Below are 16,888 nucleotides of genomic sequence, written 5' to 3'. Positions count from 1 at the left end.
CTAATGGATTGGTACATTGTAAACACGGTGCTTGTTTGCATAAGGACCTCTGTTTAACTACGTAATTATTTTATTTCCTGAAACTTAAGACTGAATTAATGCGGGAAAGTTATACAGAGGCTGGGGACCTCGGAGCGACTACCGAAGCCCACTCGGCAGTCCGTGGTTTCGTTCTCTGGTGCGGAAACAGACGTGCATTCTGGATTTGATTTCCAAGTGTATCCGTTACAAAAACAACGTCCTCCTTTTGCTGTCGTGGTGGGGTGACGTGCCTGCTTACCACTCGTGGTCTCTGAGCACTCGGACAGCCGGGGCGGTCTTTAAGTCCCTCACAGGACAAGACAAAGCAGACTTCGCCTTTACGGGGTTTCTGCTAAAAACTGTCCGTGTGGAGGACGCGGGGCCGCAGAAGCCATGTGGGAGTGAGGCATCGGGCACTCACAGCAGTCCCGTCCGTGGAAAAGTTTCATCTGAATGGATCCGAATAAGTTGGTGGAACCCGGCAGCATGCGTGGGGATGGCGGAGGCCCACAGCTCTTTGGTCCCAGGTGCTTTCTTGCTGAGTTGAAGGTGCTGGAGGTAGGGCGCTCTGGGGGCAGAGGGCCAGCAAGCCGGGTGAGCAGTGCCAGGCCAGCGGCGGCCTGAGTGCCTAACCTCCGGTGCCCGTCAGCGCCTTTTCATCAAAACGAAACCCGCGTGGTGTTCTCACATTTGCTATTTCTTCGCCTGGATGAGAACAGGGAAGGTCTTTGAAAATGAGGATGAGAAGGATGGTTTTAGATGCAGCTGAAAGGCTAGGGCGTGAAGCACGGAGGAAGGCAGCTTTGCACTGCGCTGCACTGGCTGTGACTTCCCCACCGCACCGTTCCCATAGGTGGGCAGGGGGTCGGCCTGTCCTGCGGGCTGGTGTTCTCAGCTGTTAGACTGCACACGTGGCCTTGAGGGGCAGGAGGTGGGAGGGAGCAATGCTTCGAAAGGTTTCGCGAGGAGTAAAGGAGACCCTGTGGGCACAGCGCCCAGTCCTGGGGGCCCGGCACACAGAAGATAACCCAGCCAATGGGCGCTCTTGCTGCTCTGGGACCAGTGCACAGGGAGGCTTTGCAAGACTACTGGTCTGTTCAGGAAGGAGCAGGCGCGCGTCCTCTCCTCCTAGCTCCATGCGGGGAAACAATGTTGCCGCCTCTGTTTGGAGGACTGCGATTGTGTAATAAAGTCATTACTGACTCACTGAGAACCGCCAGTTGCCAGGCAGGCGGCTGGGTGTAAGATGAAGGCTGAGTTGAGTAAGACAAAATATTGCCTGCCTCTCAAAGATGTTGTGAGAAGACAGTTTTGTAAATAACTATGAAAAAAAAAACCAAAGATACTGAAGTTGTATTTCACAAATCCACAGGGAAAGAAATCTCGCATATTGTTTTTATGTAAAAAGCGAAGGTTGGAAAGGAAATATACACAGAGCCATGAGTAGGAGGACTTCAGGGCGGCTAGGAGAACACACTTTCTCTCCGAACTTCTCTTTTCCTCCGCCGTCGCTAAATTCTGAGATTCTTTAACAGGGCATGGGGTTTGCTGTTTGGCTAAAATATAAATACCTCTGGGAATGGGCATACTAAAGCAGCATTAATCATTTATATGGCGGTGTGGTGCGTGGACCAGGGTTTGGTGAGCATGTGGTTTGAAAGGCAAAGGAACATCCAAACCACGGGGGGCTCCTGCAGCATCAGGGGAGGTGCCCCCCAGAAAGAAACACCAACTTGACCCCATCTGCCTTGGGCTTCCATGGGCAGGAGTGATTCAACTGAAGTATTTTTCAGAGGAGGAAACGTAGAATTCAGAATAACTGAGAAAGAGTTACATATAGAGCCGTGAGGTGCCTTTCCCGTTCGGGAGAATCCCTTGTCCTTTTTGTTTATGACGTTACTTGATCGGAAAGCAGAGCAGGGCGTTAGAAGCTGGCGCCGAGCGACGGCACGGCATGAACTTCTCCAAGCCCGTGGTGTTCTAGCGTTTTTAACTGACCCGTGGTAGGAAATGTATTTTGCACTGGAATTTGGTGAACCGAGCAAGCCACACACGCACACACCGCTGAACCAAAGTTTCACTAGACAGCACACCACCTTCTCTGTGCTTTGAAACTTTCTGGTATGTTCTACATATTTATTTCATGTTCTTAAAAAATTCCTGGTCGTGACCCACTAAACTGATTTGACGAGGCACTAATGAGACAGGATTGGCAGCCCAGGAAACCCCGCCCCAGGCAAGGCGTGGTGGGGTGTCCCCTGGGCCTCGCCTACCTGCCTTGGGTGAGGACTGCCCCCCAAAAAGGCCTCTTCCTCCTGGCGTGGCCTCCCAATCCCCTGGAGCCCGAGGTCCAGTCCTCAGCCTACCTATGTGCCTGCAAAAGTTGCAATCTTCAAATGTCAGAAAAAAAGATGAATCCTTCCCTTTAAACATTAGTCTTTTTCTTTCAACTTCTCAGCAAATTAGCCAAGAGATAAACATACAGGGCAGATTGCTTATGACTGTGCCACCCACCCCAAGATGAAAAGGCACCCATTGGCTCCCGGACAGTAATAGGATAATGAGGCAATTTTGCAAATGACCCCTTGCTCCCTCTCCCGACCCTACTTTCTCTGCCCTGTGTGCGAGAGAATCCAGAGTTCATTTGCTTGCTATTTAAGGGGACAGAGGGCCGGGGGGAATGTGGTGGGTTGTTTAGTATTTCCACATGTTTATCGGGTGCAAAAAAGATGCTCTGGTCTCGGCCCAAAATGCTGGAATGAGGAGGAGGAATTCATCGCTCCCGAGCTTGCAGCTTGCGGCATGTCGAGCACGTACACAGAAAGGAGGACAGTGTTCTCCCGGACAAACTGCCATTTCGGAGCTGAAGGCCATCAGGGAAGAGGCGCAGAGGCCCCCGGGGCCTCTGGGCCTCGCTCTGCGCCTACAAGGGTCACTCTGGTTGGCACCTCCAGCCAGGGCACAAAGGGATGGAGGCTTTGCAACAAACAGGCAGCTGCCGAAACTGCTCATGGGCCCCAGCAGCCTCCTGGCCTAGAAAGCAGGGGTTTTCAGGGCCGGGAGAGGAGGGGGAGGTGCTTGGACCCCACTGCCTCCTTTACATTCGGAGAAACTGGGGCAGGAGAGGGAATGTGACTTGCCCAATATTATATGGTTACTGTGCGGGTCCGAAGGGGCAGCACACTGATGAGGGTCACCCCTGCCCCAGTACACACACACACGTACACACACGTGCGCACACACAGTATTCCCTTTGACTGCAAGCACGCAGGCCTTGCCCAGGGAGGTCAAGGCAGATCTCTGGGTTATCAGAAGTCCTCAGTGACTAAATCACTTGCCATTGGCGAGACAGGTCTCCTCTGAGCCCAGACGACGCCTGGGGAGTGCGTGAGTCACTTCAGAAGCTACAGTAATTCCTTCGGGCCATCGGGGGATCAATCGTTCAGAGACTGGGTCTCCCCGCCAGCTCCACGCCTCACGGTCCGCCGGCAGCTTGTTCCCTGGGAGGTTCTGGCCCCGAAAGCCCGTGGGTTAGGTTTTCTGTGTGTTTGTGAAAATAGGCAGAAAGAGGCCACCAGACTGAGACCAGGTGATGGATGAGCGGCGAGTTGTAAAAATATTAGGAACATTTCGATAGTCGCATTGAATGCAATACCTTACGTTCAAAATGCCTCCGAACCTTAAACCCAGTTCTGTCTGGCAGCGGCCCGGACTCTTGACGTCTTCCTTGGGTTTTGGGGGGAAATGAAGAGCAAATTCCAGAGCCACCCCCGCCCACCCACACCACCCCTGAAAGGGCTGTTTCTGTGAGTCAAGAAGCTGCTGCTTTTCTGCCCCTGATTTTTCTCTCCTCTGGGCCCTGAATCCACTGCCGCGACCCCCCAACACGCTGTTGATGACTAATGAGCTTGCAGCGTCTATTTGATCTTCTAATGAGACCAGATGTCCTAAGAGGATTCTGGGAACCGAGTGAGAAGAACTTCCCCTGGACAAATGATTCTGATACATGGAGGAATTTAAAAAAAAAAAAAAAAAAAAAACCCTGAAATTAACCCCGTCTGAAACACCCAGCCCGCGTTTCCGCGGAAAACAGCCTCGCAGACTTGGGGAGACTGCGGAGGAATCCGGATGTGCAGAAGCCGGGGCCTCAGCGCAGCTCTCTCCAAAGTCAGGGGGCCGGGCGGGCGGAGTGCGGTGGGGAGGGGGAGGAAACCTTCTCTTTTCTGGTCCGTTCCAGGAGCTTTCCGAGCAGAGTTTCATTCATCGTTTTCGAATAGTCTGCATGCCTTTTCCAAGCTGTAGTTCACCTCTGCCAGCAGTGCGGGTCTACAGTCCGAGGTTTGACATCTCCGCCCCAAATGGTGCTCTGTGTTCTGTAGTCACCTTAGTCCTTCTTTCTATTCTTTTTAAAATCTTTATTTATTTATTTTTAGAGAGAGGAGAAGGGAAGGAGAAAGAGAGGGAGAGAAACATCCATGTGTGGTTGCCTCTCACGCACCCCCAACTGGGGACCTGGCCTGCAACCCAGGCATGTCTCCTGACTGGGAATCGAACCGGTGACCCTTTCGTTCTCAGGCTGGCACTCAATCCACTGAGCCACACCAGCCAGGGCTTAGTTAGCCCTTCTTTCCTGTGCATGGGGAAGCGGTTGGGGGCGGAAGGGGCATCTGCACGGTGCACCCCCCACTTTGCCTGGGGACTGAGGTCCAGTGTCCAGAGTCCCACCAGAGCGGCCACTCCGCTGCACGGTGCTTTCGTTTCTCCGGATGCAAAGGGGTCACCCCCAGGAGGGGGCGGGCAGCAGGAAGCAAACCTCGGAAGCAGGAAGCCTCCTACTCCAGATGGGAGACAGAAGCCCAGGGAGACACGGCCCTTTCACCGGCTCGCCCCTGGGACCAGAGTCCAACCAGCGCAGCCGCCCCTGGTTGGCCGGGAAGTGGGCTCCGGCGTCCTCTTGTCTTGGGGGCTTGGAGGCAGTGCCGGAACGGCAGGAGCAGCCTGGTCTCCTGGGGCTTCAGGTGTCAAAGGTCTGCTCTGAGGACTTCCTCCAGGCAGCCCGGCCGCAGGGGCCTCTGGTCTAGCGGGGCGCATGCAGAAGTCATGTGCTCACACGGGTGGTGCTGCACACGTGTGTGCCATTGACTCAGGGACCCATGATTTTAGCTTCTTGCTCACTAGCCACTGAGTGAGTCCGCCCTTCGAGCCACTTCTCGTGTGCACGGTGGCTCGTTCTTCAGTGGAGATGCCCACCTGACTGTGGCGAGGGGCTTCCGAGCTGTCCTTCAGTTAGGTGTCACCCACGTCCCCCAGGCAGCCGCCACGGGGATGCACCACCCAAGTACTTTCTCTCAAGCACTCCGTTTGCGTCCGTCGGTGAGTCCTTCTGTGCTCAGTCGGCCTCGCCTCCCGCCCGCGGCCCCGTCAGCCAGCTGTGTGCTGGTGGCTCCCATGTGGATGCGCTCCCGGGAAGCCGGGCTAGTTGGCAAGGGCCCCGGTGATCACGGCTTCATGCTGGGCGTGCTAAGCTCCAGCTCCCATTCATCTGCTTGCTACCTCCTAGAGTCATGGGGAGAAAGGGTCAGGCTGCGGTCCTGCCCTGAGCCACGACGCCCCTTTCCTCGGTGAAGGTTTAGGGGACAGAAAGGACTTCCTGCTTCCCTGGGGGCTCCGGTTCCGACAATGGATGGTAATAACAGCCGCCGTGTGTTGGGTTTTTGCTGTGAGTCAGACGATTGTTAGTTCTTCACACGTGTTATCTCATTTAATGCCGGCGGATCTGCGAGGGATGGGCGTTAGCATTCCTGCTTGACAGATGGGACCACGTCCTGAGACCCAGAGACACTTACTGACTTGCCCCAAGTCACACAGCTAATACTCGGAAATGCCATTGCCCAGACAAAAAGGGGGCGTGGTGTCTCCAGACAAGTTCAAGTCCTTTATCAAGGCCACTGTCATTCACTGCTCCCCGGCGCCCCTTTGCAATAATAGCTCTTCCTGGACCCGTGTCACCCCCAAACTGCAGAGAGCAGTTTATCTTAAATTGGCCCAATGAGGTGTCGGGGTTTTCCTTAATCAGAGGGGGACACTGTAGGAACCTCCAGAACCTCCAAGTTCCCATCAGAAGGGCCAGCCGTGTGTCCTCGGAGGCAGAGGCAAGAGACCCCAGAGCTCCTTGGCCTTCACTTGTGGAGCCGGCTGTGATCGGAGGGGGTATAGAATGAGGCTGGTGTGGTTGAGGGTGTGGCAGGCAGTGTGGGACCCAACCTGGGCAGGCTCTGCCCCCTCCCCCACCAGCCCTGGCGTCAGAAGTAGACTCATCTGTCTGCTTGCCGCTCGCGTGTGCGGAGAATAATCAGGGCTCACGAAGTGCCCCCAGATCTCACGGGAAGCCTGCCCACGTGAGTTGCTCACGGTCAGGGCCTTGGAGCCACCCAGTCCCTGGGCCCCCTGGGCCCTCCCCGTGCACGGGATCCACTGCCACAGAGTCCAGTCATGGGTAAAAAAGAAGGACCAGAAACATAATTCATGGGTGATGCCCCTTAGCACACGTTTGAAGGACTCTGCCCTCCGAGCCCACGAGGCGTGACGTCGGCCTGCTCCTTCTCGGGGCTGAGTGAAGAATGACTTTGCCTGACTCACTCCCCTGCCTCTTGGGAAGTGGGGCACACAAATCTCAGAGGGCTCACATCCATTTGCAGAATGGCCGCGTAGAAATCGGGCGTTTCAGCTGCTCTTCACGTTGAAGACATTCCTCTCTAACCCGAGGACACCATGCGACTCGTGAGCAGACACGCACTCCATCACCGATGCCGGCGGCTGGGGCTTCCTAGCTGTCCATCTGTCTACACTTCAGACCCACTTCCCGCGCTCTCCTGTCTCCCTGCAGCAGGTGCAGCTCCAGAGACCAGGGGATCGGCATCTCTGGAGCCTCCAACCCTCCCCGCTTTCCTTCCTTTCTCCACGGCCCGCCCCCGCCACCTTCGCCTTGTCTGTCTGTCCTTTCTCCTTTCTTAGCTCGCTTCTTTTCCCTCCTCTGCCCCAGGCCTCCCCAGCGTGGTGGGTCCAGGGGCCACCTGGTTGGTAGCTCGCCTGCCCTCAGCTGCCCCTGCATTTCCCTGCTGTGAAATGCGCTGGGTCTTGGAGCGCCGCCTGAAGTCTGCAGGTCTGAGCAGGGGTGGGGAAGGTGAGAGGAACCGAGGGCAGAGCAGTAGGCCCTAGAAATGGGATGGATTCGCTGACAGCAGACAGAACGCGTTGGGTCCGTCCAGCGTGCATGGTGACATCGCACGGTGGCGTTTTCTGTGGGGGCATCAGGTCAGCACCGAGAGTCAAGGGCAAGAAGGGATTTGGAGGCCACGGGCCCAGCAGAAGAACTTGTGTGGACCTGTGTAACTCTCACGCAAAAACGACGTTAAAATCCCCTTGTTTTCCAAAAGCAGTGGGGCGTCCGAGCACGGTGGCCAGGGCCTCAGTCACGTGGTCCCACCGTGGGCACCCCTGTTGTCTTCGCTCTTAACCTGCTCCTTGAAAGTCACGCCACCGCTCCCTGGCTGGACCACTGGACAAATTCCGTGTCTTCACACGTGGTGTTCTGGGAAGACCCAGAGCTGGGAGATGTACCCCGTGCTCCCGGGTGGCCCTGGGGCTGTCCCTTCCGCTCTGGACACGAAGAGGAAAGCAGGTGTCCTCGAAAATTTAGAAACGTCGCTAGGATTGCGCAACACTCAGGATTAACTCGACAACCAAACTCCATCCGACTCCGCATTCCGTGAGAACGCTTTTTCTTCACACAGCAGAGAGGGCGACTGGCCAACGGGAGGTCTGCAGCCTGCCCCTCCTGGGCGCGGGAGCGTTTCAGAGGCAGAGCAGCCCCTTCGCCCAGGCCCGTCGAGGGCTCCTGGCTCTGCCCTGCCTTCCACTCGGGGAGCACGGATGTCACAGGCCTTGGGTCAAGGGGACATGGTGTCCACAGCAGGACCCCCCCCGCCCCCCCCCACCGAGAGTCAGCTTGCCAAACAACCTGCAGGCTGAATATTGTACCCAGAAGAGCAGTACAGTTATGTCATGTAAATGGAAAACGCACTTCTGTGGGAACAAAGCACAGGACACAGGAGAGACCTGTTGAGTTAGAATTCTGAGTGCGTAGTGCGTGGTCAGACATGTTCTCTGAAAGGTGGTTCCTTCTTCTTCTTTTTTTTTTTTTTTTAAAGATTTTATTTATTTATTTCTAGCGAGAAGGGGAAGGGAGGGAGAGGAACATCAATCGGTTGCCTCTCTCATGTGCCCCAACCGGGGAACGAACCCTCAACCCAGGCACGGGCCCTGGCTGGGAATCGAACTGGTGACCTGTCGCTTTGCAGGAAGGTGTCCGACCCACTGAGCCACACTGGTCAGGGCTGAAATGCTGGTTCACCCGAAGGCCCCCTGTACCACTGCACCCCTGCACTCTCCGCCAAGGCCCCCCATCCTCACGGTTATGCTTTCCTGATCTCAAGTTGCAACAGAGAAGAGGCTATGTTTATCGCCTAATGAACAAAAACATAGGAAATATTTCATGTCCCCTTGTGGAATAAGGGCACAGATGGGTGTTTGCGCAGGAGGCCTGGCAGCAGAGTTCTTCACAGGCCGTCCTCCGGGAGATGAAAAGCTGTTTGGTTGTTTTGACTCGCTAATCAAACGTCATGGGGCAGCTTGAAGTGGCTCAGATCCGCCTGCTCGGGGTCAGAGCGGACGCGCCGCTGGCAGAGCTGATGAAAGGCGGCCCTCACGGCGTTCTTCCCATGACGGGTCCGACGCCACGCATGAAAGCGCAGCGCTGCGGCTGAGCGCCGGCTCCAACACGCCCCGTCATGTGAACTGCGGTCTTAGCTGGTGAATGAGTTGTTCCATATTTTAATTGATTCTTGCTCCAGCTTTGGGGAGAGAGAGAGAGAACAAATCCTGGATCTGTGTGGCAAGTAAATCACAGCAGGAAGATTCTTGGGTACAACGAGAGCACCGTTGGCATCCAAATCGCGTCCAGTCCCCGCGGGGAAAACGATAGCCCTCACTTTTGGGGGGAATGACTTGCTTTAAATGCATGAATAGTTTGCACCCGTGCATTGGGGTTTGTGGCTCTGAATGTTTTCCCAGGCATTTTATTTGACCACAGAGGGTGATTTCTGTCATTTTATCAGTGACACTTTGCCATCTGGGACATATAACTTCATTCCAGGCACGTGTCTGGGTGGCTGCAACTGAGACTGTAGCTTTTACAAAGGCTCAAAACACAGTATGCGTGCACTTCGCCCGATGGGGCATTTTTCTTTCCAGCTGAATCCCACCCACAGGTGCCCCTAAGCCTTCTCGGACGTCCCTGATCAGCTGTGACCTGGCATTAGGCCAGATTTGGTTTTCGTTCATTTGCTGAGTCGCTGTTCGGTAGCACACCTCCAACATTCGACGGCATGCCCGCCCCTGTGCTGGATTACTGCGGATCAGGGTGGAGGTGGCACTCCCCCAGCACTTTCCTCCGTGGGAGCCCCGACTCAGGGGCCAGTATGTGTGACAGACGTACGGACGACCCCCACACGCATGCACTAGTGGCCAAGATTCTATCTGAACGGACAACTGCCATTTAACTCCCGTAGACAGCAAGCCACACCCGAGAATCATGACCTCTAGTGATCCCTAAAACAAGAGAGACATAGACTTACCCAGAATGCAGTGCCAGCCCTTTGGGGGTGCTGGCCCCAGGGGGCAGGGGACCGCGTGGTCAAGGAGGGGGACGTGATGCTGATGGGGAGCCCTGGGGGGTGGGTGAGCAGGAGTGTGGACCTGATGAGCGGGTGGGAACAAGGGCTCGGGGAGGCATTCTTCTCAGAGAGGGACTCGTGCAAAAACGCAGAGGTATTGGCACTGAACTTGGGGAGGGCGGGGGGGGGGGGGCGGGGAACTGTGTCATTTCTGTGGCCGTGAGGGCCAGCGCGCGAGCAAGTGGGAAGAGGTCAAGTGGGCAGGTGAGCCAGGGCTCTGACGTCAGATTCTTCTGGGTGGTTTTCTCCGGGGCAACAGGAAGTGAAGGACCGGGCACCAGGGGACTGGAAGTGGGCCAGAGTGACGGCCGTGCATGTGCCGCCATGTGACCGCGAGGCTCTGGCCTGGGAAGAGCCTTCCCCTGTCTCCCAACAGTGAGCTGGAAGTTCAGGTCAGTAGGTCCTGCTTCCCTTTGTCGCAGAGAAGGTGTGTAGCTGGTGCCTTTGATGGACTTGACTTCCTCGGTTATTCCTTCTGGTGGGACTCTGCCTCCTCGCTGAGCGCCAGCTGTCATTCGCGACGTGGAGGTGCTTGAGGTCTCGGTTCTTGTTTTTCATGCTTAATTTAAGCAAATGTAATGTTTTAAACAGTCGTTGGTATAACAAAACCAAAACATTTATGTTTTGTTTTCTTTCGACCTCTGAAGGGTCTATTGCTGTCTGTTTCTTCGTCACCAGTTCGATGGCACCAAACAGCCTTCCGAGGGCGGAAGGGCGGGGGGCGGGGGGTCTACCCCAGCCTGTGTAAAGTGACCACATGTCCACTTTTCCAGTGACCTGTTCCCAGGTCCCACATCCGCCCCAATGGTTCATTCACCCGTTCACTCAACACGGGTCAATCAAATACCCACCATGCCAAGGCCTGGCCTGGATCAGGGGACACTGTGGTGACCAAAAGCAACAGGGAACTACTTTTATTGGGGCTCACATCCTGGTGGGAGGGCAACAAGTATAATAATAATAATAATAATAATAATAATAATAATATGATGATGATGATGATGAATTGATAGAACAAAAGAGCGAGTGAGGTACAGGGAGGGCGAAGGTCTGAGGGGTTCACAGCAGACAGCTATGAAGAGTTGACTCTGGTGCCCTGGCTGGTGTGGCTCAGTGGATTGAGCACCAGCCTATAATCCAAAGGGTTGCCGGTTCGATTCCCAGTCAGGGCACATGCCTGGGTTGTGGGCCAGGTCCCCAGTAGGGGGTATCTGAGAGGCAACCACACATTGATGTTTTTCTCCCTCTCTTTCTTCCCCTCTCTCTAAACATAAATAAATAAAATCTTTAAAATAAAAAAAAAAACCAAAGATGGGACACTTTCCCTGAGCTCTCGGGAGCAGGGAAGAGCCAGCCATGTGGTGGCCCCGAGGACAGCCAGTGCCACAGAGACCAGCTCTCAATGAGGTCCGGCAGGCTGACCAGGCCCGGCTCAGCCAGGGCTCGGGTTTTAGTCCATTTGGCCCTGGAAATCAGAGGAGGGTGTTAAGCTGTGGAGTGACCTCAGGGGACGCGCATTATGAGAAAGGCTGCTCGGGCCGCAGGAGGGAAATGGGGAGAAAGGAAGCGAGAAGGGAGTGGGGGTGCAGCGAGCCTGGGGAGAGGGCGCGGTAGCTCTGACCAGGCTGGGACTGCGGACGCGGCAGGAGGGGGTGCACTCGGGACGCGTGTGGACATTGATCCAGTGGAATTTGTTTACAAAGGCTTTGGGATAAAAAGATGAGACAAGCGAGATTAGGTTTTGGCTTGAGCCACTGAGAGCCCTTTGTGGAGTCAGGCACCAGAAGCCCCAGAAGCAAGGCCCGCGAATTCCCTACAAAGCTCCCTGGACAGATGGAGCCAGCCGCCAGAGCTCGTCCTCAGATGCCCCCCTGGGGCACCACAGGTTGCTCCCAACCCCCACTTTTATTCAAGAGAACACAGCAAAGCCACCCTGGGCAGATTCAAAGTCAAACTCTTCGCCAAGGCCAGGATTCCCCACAAGTCCCCTGCCACCAAGGTCAGAGCGGACAGCGGTGAACGAAGACATTGTCTTCTATGCGGCCCCTGTCTCTCCCTCCGCAGCATGGGCCACACCCTCCACGTCGCTCACACACGCAAACATGTGGCCACCCTCTGCTCAGGGTCAACCTCGGACTTGGTCACTCAGGTTGCAGCTGCGTGAAAACCCAGAAGCACTCGGTCACAAAGGGACCCCGACGTCCTTCAGCGACCAAGTCCGAGGGTCTCCTTCAGAGGGGCCCCCCGGGCCGACGTACTGGCCAGCTGGCAAAGTCGGTCGGGCAGCACACAGGGAAACTCGTGGCCCAGAACTCGAGGTGCTGGTCGCCCGGGACACCCCATTCTAGGACTGGCGCTGAGGTGAAGGAGAAGGGGCACTTTGGACCCCGTGGTTTCAAGGGGTTGAATGTTACCGAGAAGAGCGTATTTCTCACTTGAGAACAGAGTACAGAAGACCAGGGCCCAAAGCTCGAGGCAGACAGCGCCTGGGCAGAGGAGCCGTTCTCCCCGGCCTTTCTCTGAGGGTGAGCCCGCTGGCTCGTGTAAGTGTTCTTTCTAAGCCTTCTCCCCGACCCCTCAGTAATCTCTGTGGCTCTGTTAAGGACCTTTTCCATTTTTTTCCTGTGGTAACACAGGATCACCAAGGTAGTTTTTTTTTTGTTTTTTGTTTTGATGCTTCTCTCCCCGCAACGAAGAGCTCTGGGCGGCGTTTGGATTATAAAACAAATCCAGGGGTTTATCTACAACATTACAGCTGAGCATGAATATGTCATACATGCTAGAATCGATAACTCTGCTAATAATGAGTGTTTTATCTATGCTAATTCTTAAATCTCCCCGTGTTCCAAAAGGAGCTTGGTCTCCCACTACTAAGTACCTGGCTTCGTTTACTCCAGGCTTTGGTGCCATGGGGGACGGGGCGGGACCTGATGTGCTTTGTCTGGTATCTCTGTGGTCGAAACAACTTCTTGCCACTTCATTCATGGGCCCCAGTCAGGGGTCACTTACAGCAGGAACTGGCCCCAGGTGTGTGGACCTCAGAGCTCGGGCCACTCAGGAAGCTCTGGGTGAAACAGAATGCAAGCATAGATATCTTCTCTTTGGCACATTTTACAAAAACCTGAGCTCTCCGAGCGAGGAGCCAGAACCCAGAGATCATGTCACGTGCTTCCGCAGCCCCAACTCGGACACAGCTTTGAACTCCTTCCCCCTTCGTGTCGGAAGCTGGAAAAAGCCTGATGTCACGATAACCAGCTGAGTCTGAAAGTGGTTTGCTGCGCAAACGGTTCTGAACGAGGGAGTATCTGTTTTGCTTTACCCTGCCTGATCAAAACAAAGTCGGTGCAACAGGCCGAAATGGCACAGCACAGGGGTGTCCCCAATCCACTGTTCTCTCGCCCCTGAGTGCAGGGCCCACGGAGATGTTAAATCATCCCCGTCTGAGGATCGGTGAATAACAGCCACATAATTGCTCCCACTTTTCCTCATTCTCAGTTTGATCGGTTTTAGAGCAGAGGAGGGAAAAGTGTTTCTATTTAAAAAAGGGCTTTTGAGATGGAATGCGCGCATTAATGGCTGGCTCTTTCTCTCAGTAGACCTTTAGACAAAAACCCTCATTATCTCCATTCTAGCGGGTGAGGAGGGTGTGATGGAAAGCTGAGCGGGTGCTCCGTGGCCCTGCCGGAGAGCCAGGGCCACCTGTGTGACTCAGCGTCTCAGCCCCCGGGACAGGGCCGGTCCTCAGTCCGCGTTTGTGGCGCGCCTTTTCCCCCAAAGGTCTGAAATGTAGATACCTTGAAAGGGTCATGCCCCAGCTGCCTTGACTTTGAGGCTAAACCAGTCTAACCAGGTCATGCAGGGCGTTGGGGGCTGGTCCACAGATACACACTTCTGTGTGTTTTCTGGATGCGGGGTGGAAATTGATTTATCTTTGCTGTGGCTGTCTCCACAAGGGAATCCTGAGAAAGGGGACGGGTCTACCAGCCTCGTCAGATATCCAGGCACAGGAATCGCAAAAGGAAAGGTAGCAAAATTGACCTTTCTGGTTTTGGATACTTCTTACATCGGAAAACTCATGGCCTTCGAAGGGAATTTGTATGTGCCACCTTTTGTAGAGACGTGTATTCCGGTCAGCAATGTGGGGGCTGGACGGCTGGGGGAAGAGGAGGCATTTTTAAATATTATATTTTCTAACTATATTATATAGTGATCCAATATGTTTTTAACTCAAGAGTTTGTTGATTAATAAGTTCCTCATGGATTAGCTGTTCTGGCAATTTTGTTTCAATATCAAAAGACAAACCTTGAGTGATTTGAGAATACATGACCTACCCCAGAGAGTGAGATTCTTTTCATCAAAACATCTAAAGGTCAAATAATGTTTCGTGTAAAATTTGGAAAGAAAACAGAGCCGTACACCCCTCCCCCCATTGAAATCTGTTTTTAGTGCATCGGAAGTGGGAGAAAATATTTTATTGAGTCTAAATATAGGCTTTCGTATATTAAAAGAAAAGCTATTTACAGGTGATGTGTTACTAAATACGTTCTTGGAGGAACATGTCGAATTACCAGAAAGGTAAGGGAACAAAACACACAGGAACTACACAGGAATAAAGCGCTCACAGTCAGGTTGCTCGGGGGACTATAAATAACCCCCCAGCCCCGCCTCTATTATTAGCAGGAGTGAACAAAAGAAGATTCCAGAAATAGAAAGGGAAGAGCACGGTGGTGAGCCTTGTATTCCCCTGCATAGGAAATGGTTCTAGCGAGCTCATGGATTGAGGGGGTTCACGGGTTTTTAAAAAGGACATTTCCATGCTGTCTGTTTGCCAAGGAAATTCTTTTGCCAGTGTGTTTGTGGAACGGGCAGGCCGATGCTTCCTCTGGGGACCTGAGGTGTAATGAAGAATTTTATCTGCACTTCCTCTCTGAAGTCAGCCCTGATTACTCCCCTGCTGTGAGCTTATTTGGTTATTAGCAGATGGCACCCACAGGGGATCAGTTAACGCAGTTGCAGGCAGAAGGGGACGTGGTGTGCGGGACATAGCCCGGACCAGGAGCCAGGGCCCCTTTTCACCTGAGCTGCCAGGGAGCTCCACGACCTGGGCAGAGCTTTGTGTAATCCCTGCACCCATTTTCCCGATGGACGGGGCATAGCAAATAGCGATGGAGCCCCCAATAATTCAGTCACACTGCCAAGCAGTGGGGAGACAAAGTACCTAAAAATACCTGGAGGGACAGACTTGTGAACACATAATTACAATTTACGAAGAATGTATCGCAGGGATGATACATGGGCAAGGACCCAGGGCAGAGCGACTCCGTCTGTGGACCGGGTACCAGGGGAACCTACAGAGACAGGCCGCTGGAATCAGCTCAGTCTTGAAGGGAGCCTCAGGGGAAACAGAGATTTCACATTGCAGCAGGCCTGTGGGGAGCCGGTGAGAGCCCGTGCAAGAGCCGCAACAGCACAGCAGACAACATACACACAGACCACGTTGTCCCGTGGGACACCCTACACACCTCCATCTGATCTCCTCCTTGTGAGAGAAGGGCTCAGGTGCACAAATATTACACAGCTTCTAATTTCTGGTCGTGTATTAATTTTTTTCTTTTCTGATAACAGTTGGGAGCGTCATCATTTGAGAACTGGTTGTAAAGCCACAAGTGACACATGCGAGGAACACTAGTCATGAGCACGTTTATGCTGTCGGGTTTTTCACCCGTACAGACTGGCATCAGGTGCAGAGTAAACAACTCCCCGAATTCAGATACATTCCCCCATGAGTAGCAATGATAGTCATCATTTTTTAAATCTGCCTGTTTTCGGTGATTTTCAGGACATGAAATTTTATAGATGTGAAACACAGTAAGAAGATCCTTTTCTAAGCATAAATTACTTCTTCCCCAACCCTAGGTGTATTCTGGTTTAAAAAGAGATCATTTTCTAAGCAAAATAAGGACTAGAATTATCTCTCACGCATAGCATTTTATTATTTCCCGTGTTCGGTCAGACAGCTCTGTGATTATTTCATTTCGTGATTTATTCCCGATATTTTTGAGCGCCTCCTACACGCGGTGTCGAACAAGGTGAGGAATATGTGAGACACTGTGTTCCAGCGTCTTTTAGAAACATTCAAAAAAATGCAGGCAAGTCCGAGGTTGACTGCACCTCCCCCCACCCCGGCACTTCCATTAGTACGTGATGCCACTTTTAACCACAAAATAGGAGGAAAAGCCTCTTTGCTTTGCCTCTTTGCAAATTCGTTTGGAGCAGGCAAATGATGTGCGTGGACAGACATCAACGTAGAATCAGCATGTCGAACACCTTGCACCTCCGTTTTTGCTTCTGTTGGAAGGAAATGCCGCACGTAGAAAAGGTGTAAGGGAGAGCAGAAAGCTGCCCCGTGCACTTGCACGGTTATTGATTTAGAGTCCAGGTTCAAGGGCAGAGGAGAGAGTCCCGTGCCTTGTCCTGTGGCCACCTCCCCTCCTGCCCCTCCTGGTGTTTCTCTCGGCGTCTTTTTGGGCTCTTCCTCTTACCACGTGAGGCTGACTTCAGGAGGCTCTGAACCCTTGTCCCCAGCTCTTCAGAAAATAGGAGCTTGGTGGTTTGAATTTAGGAAAAGAAAAAAAAAAACACAAGTGTGTATAAAAGCTCTTCTGGTTTCGTTTGATTTTTGTTAGAAACAATAGTGTTTATTTGTCATATTTTTGGCTTAGAATGTCTTTGGTGTTCAGTCCTTTCAATTTGAACAAGAAACTGGACTCAATAACATCTTTAAAAAACAAAACAGTCTTCAGCTGAGGGGGATGGGGTGAGGACTTCAGATGAAGGTGAGTGGGAACTTCAGCCCAAGGACAAAATAGAAGAGAAACCATTTTCCCCCCCTCCCTTTTCCTCAGAAGTAGCCTTCCGCGTGGTTTAATGTGCTAACGTGACCCCGGCTCCAGTATTTCAAAAGATGCAGAACTTCCCAGCACGGTGATAAAGTTTTCCTGTGTTCCAATAATAAAACCAGTGCCCGTGATTCCCAGTTCCTCTGGGCTCAGCGACTTGTGAAGAGAGAAGG

The 16,888-nt window shown here is 53.3% G+C and overlaps 1 protein-coding gene across 6 annotated transcripts in view; it reads left to right on the top strand.

Annotated features, from left to right (window-relative positions):
• Window positions 1-16,888, top strand: part of NR5A2 (nuclear receptor subfamily 5 group A member 2) — an 84,188-nt gene that overhangs the window by 18,684 nt on the left and 48,616 nt on the right. The window lies entirely within an intron of this gene.

Source organism: Desmodus rotundus, chromosome 10 (assembly GCF_022682495.2).
Source record: "Desmodus rotundus isolate HL8 chromosome 10, HLdesRot8A.1, whole genome shotgun sequence".
NCBI lineage: Eukaryota > Metazoa > Chordata > Mammalia > Chiroptera > Phyllostomidae > Desmodus > Desmodus rotundus.
This window is presented reverse-complemented; position numbering and strand designations above follow the sequence as displayed.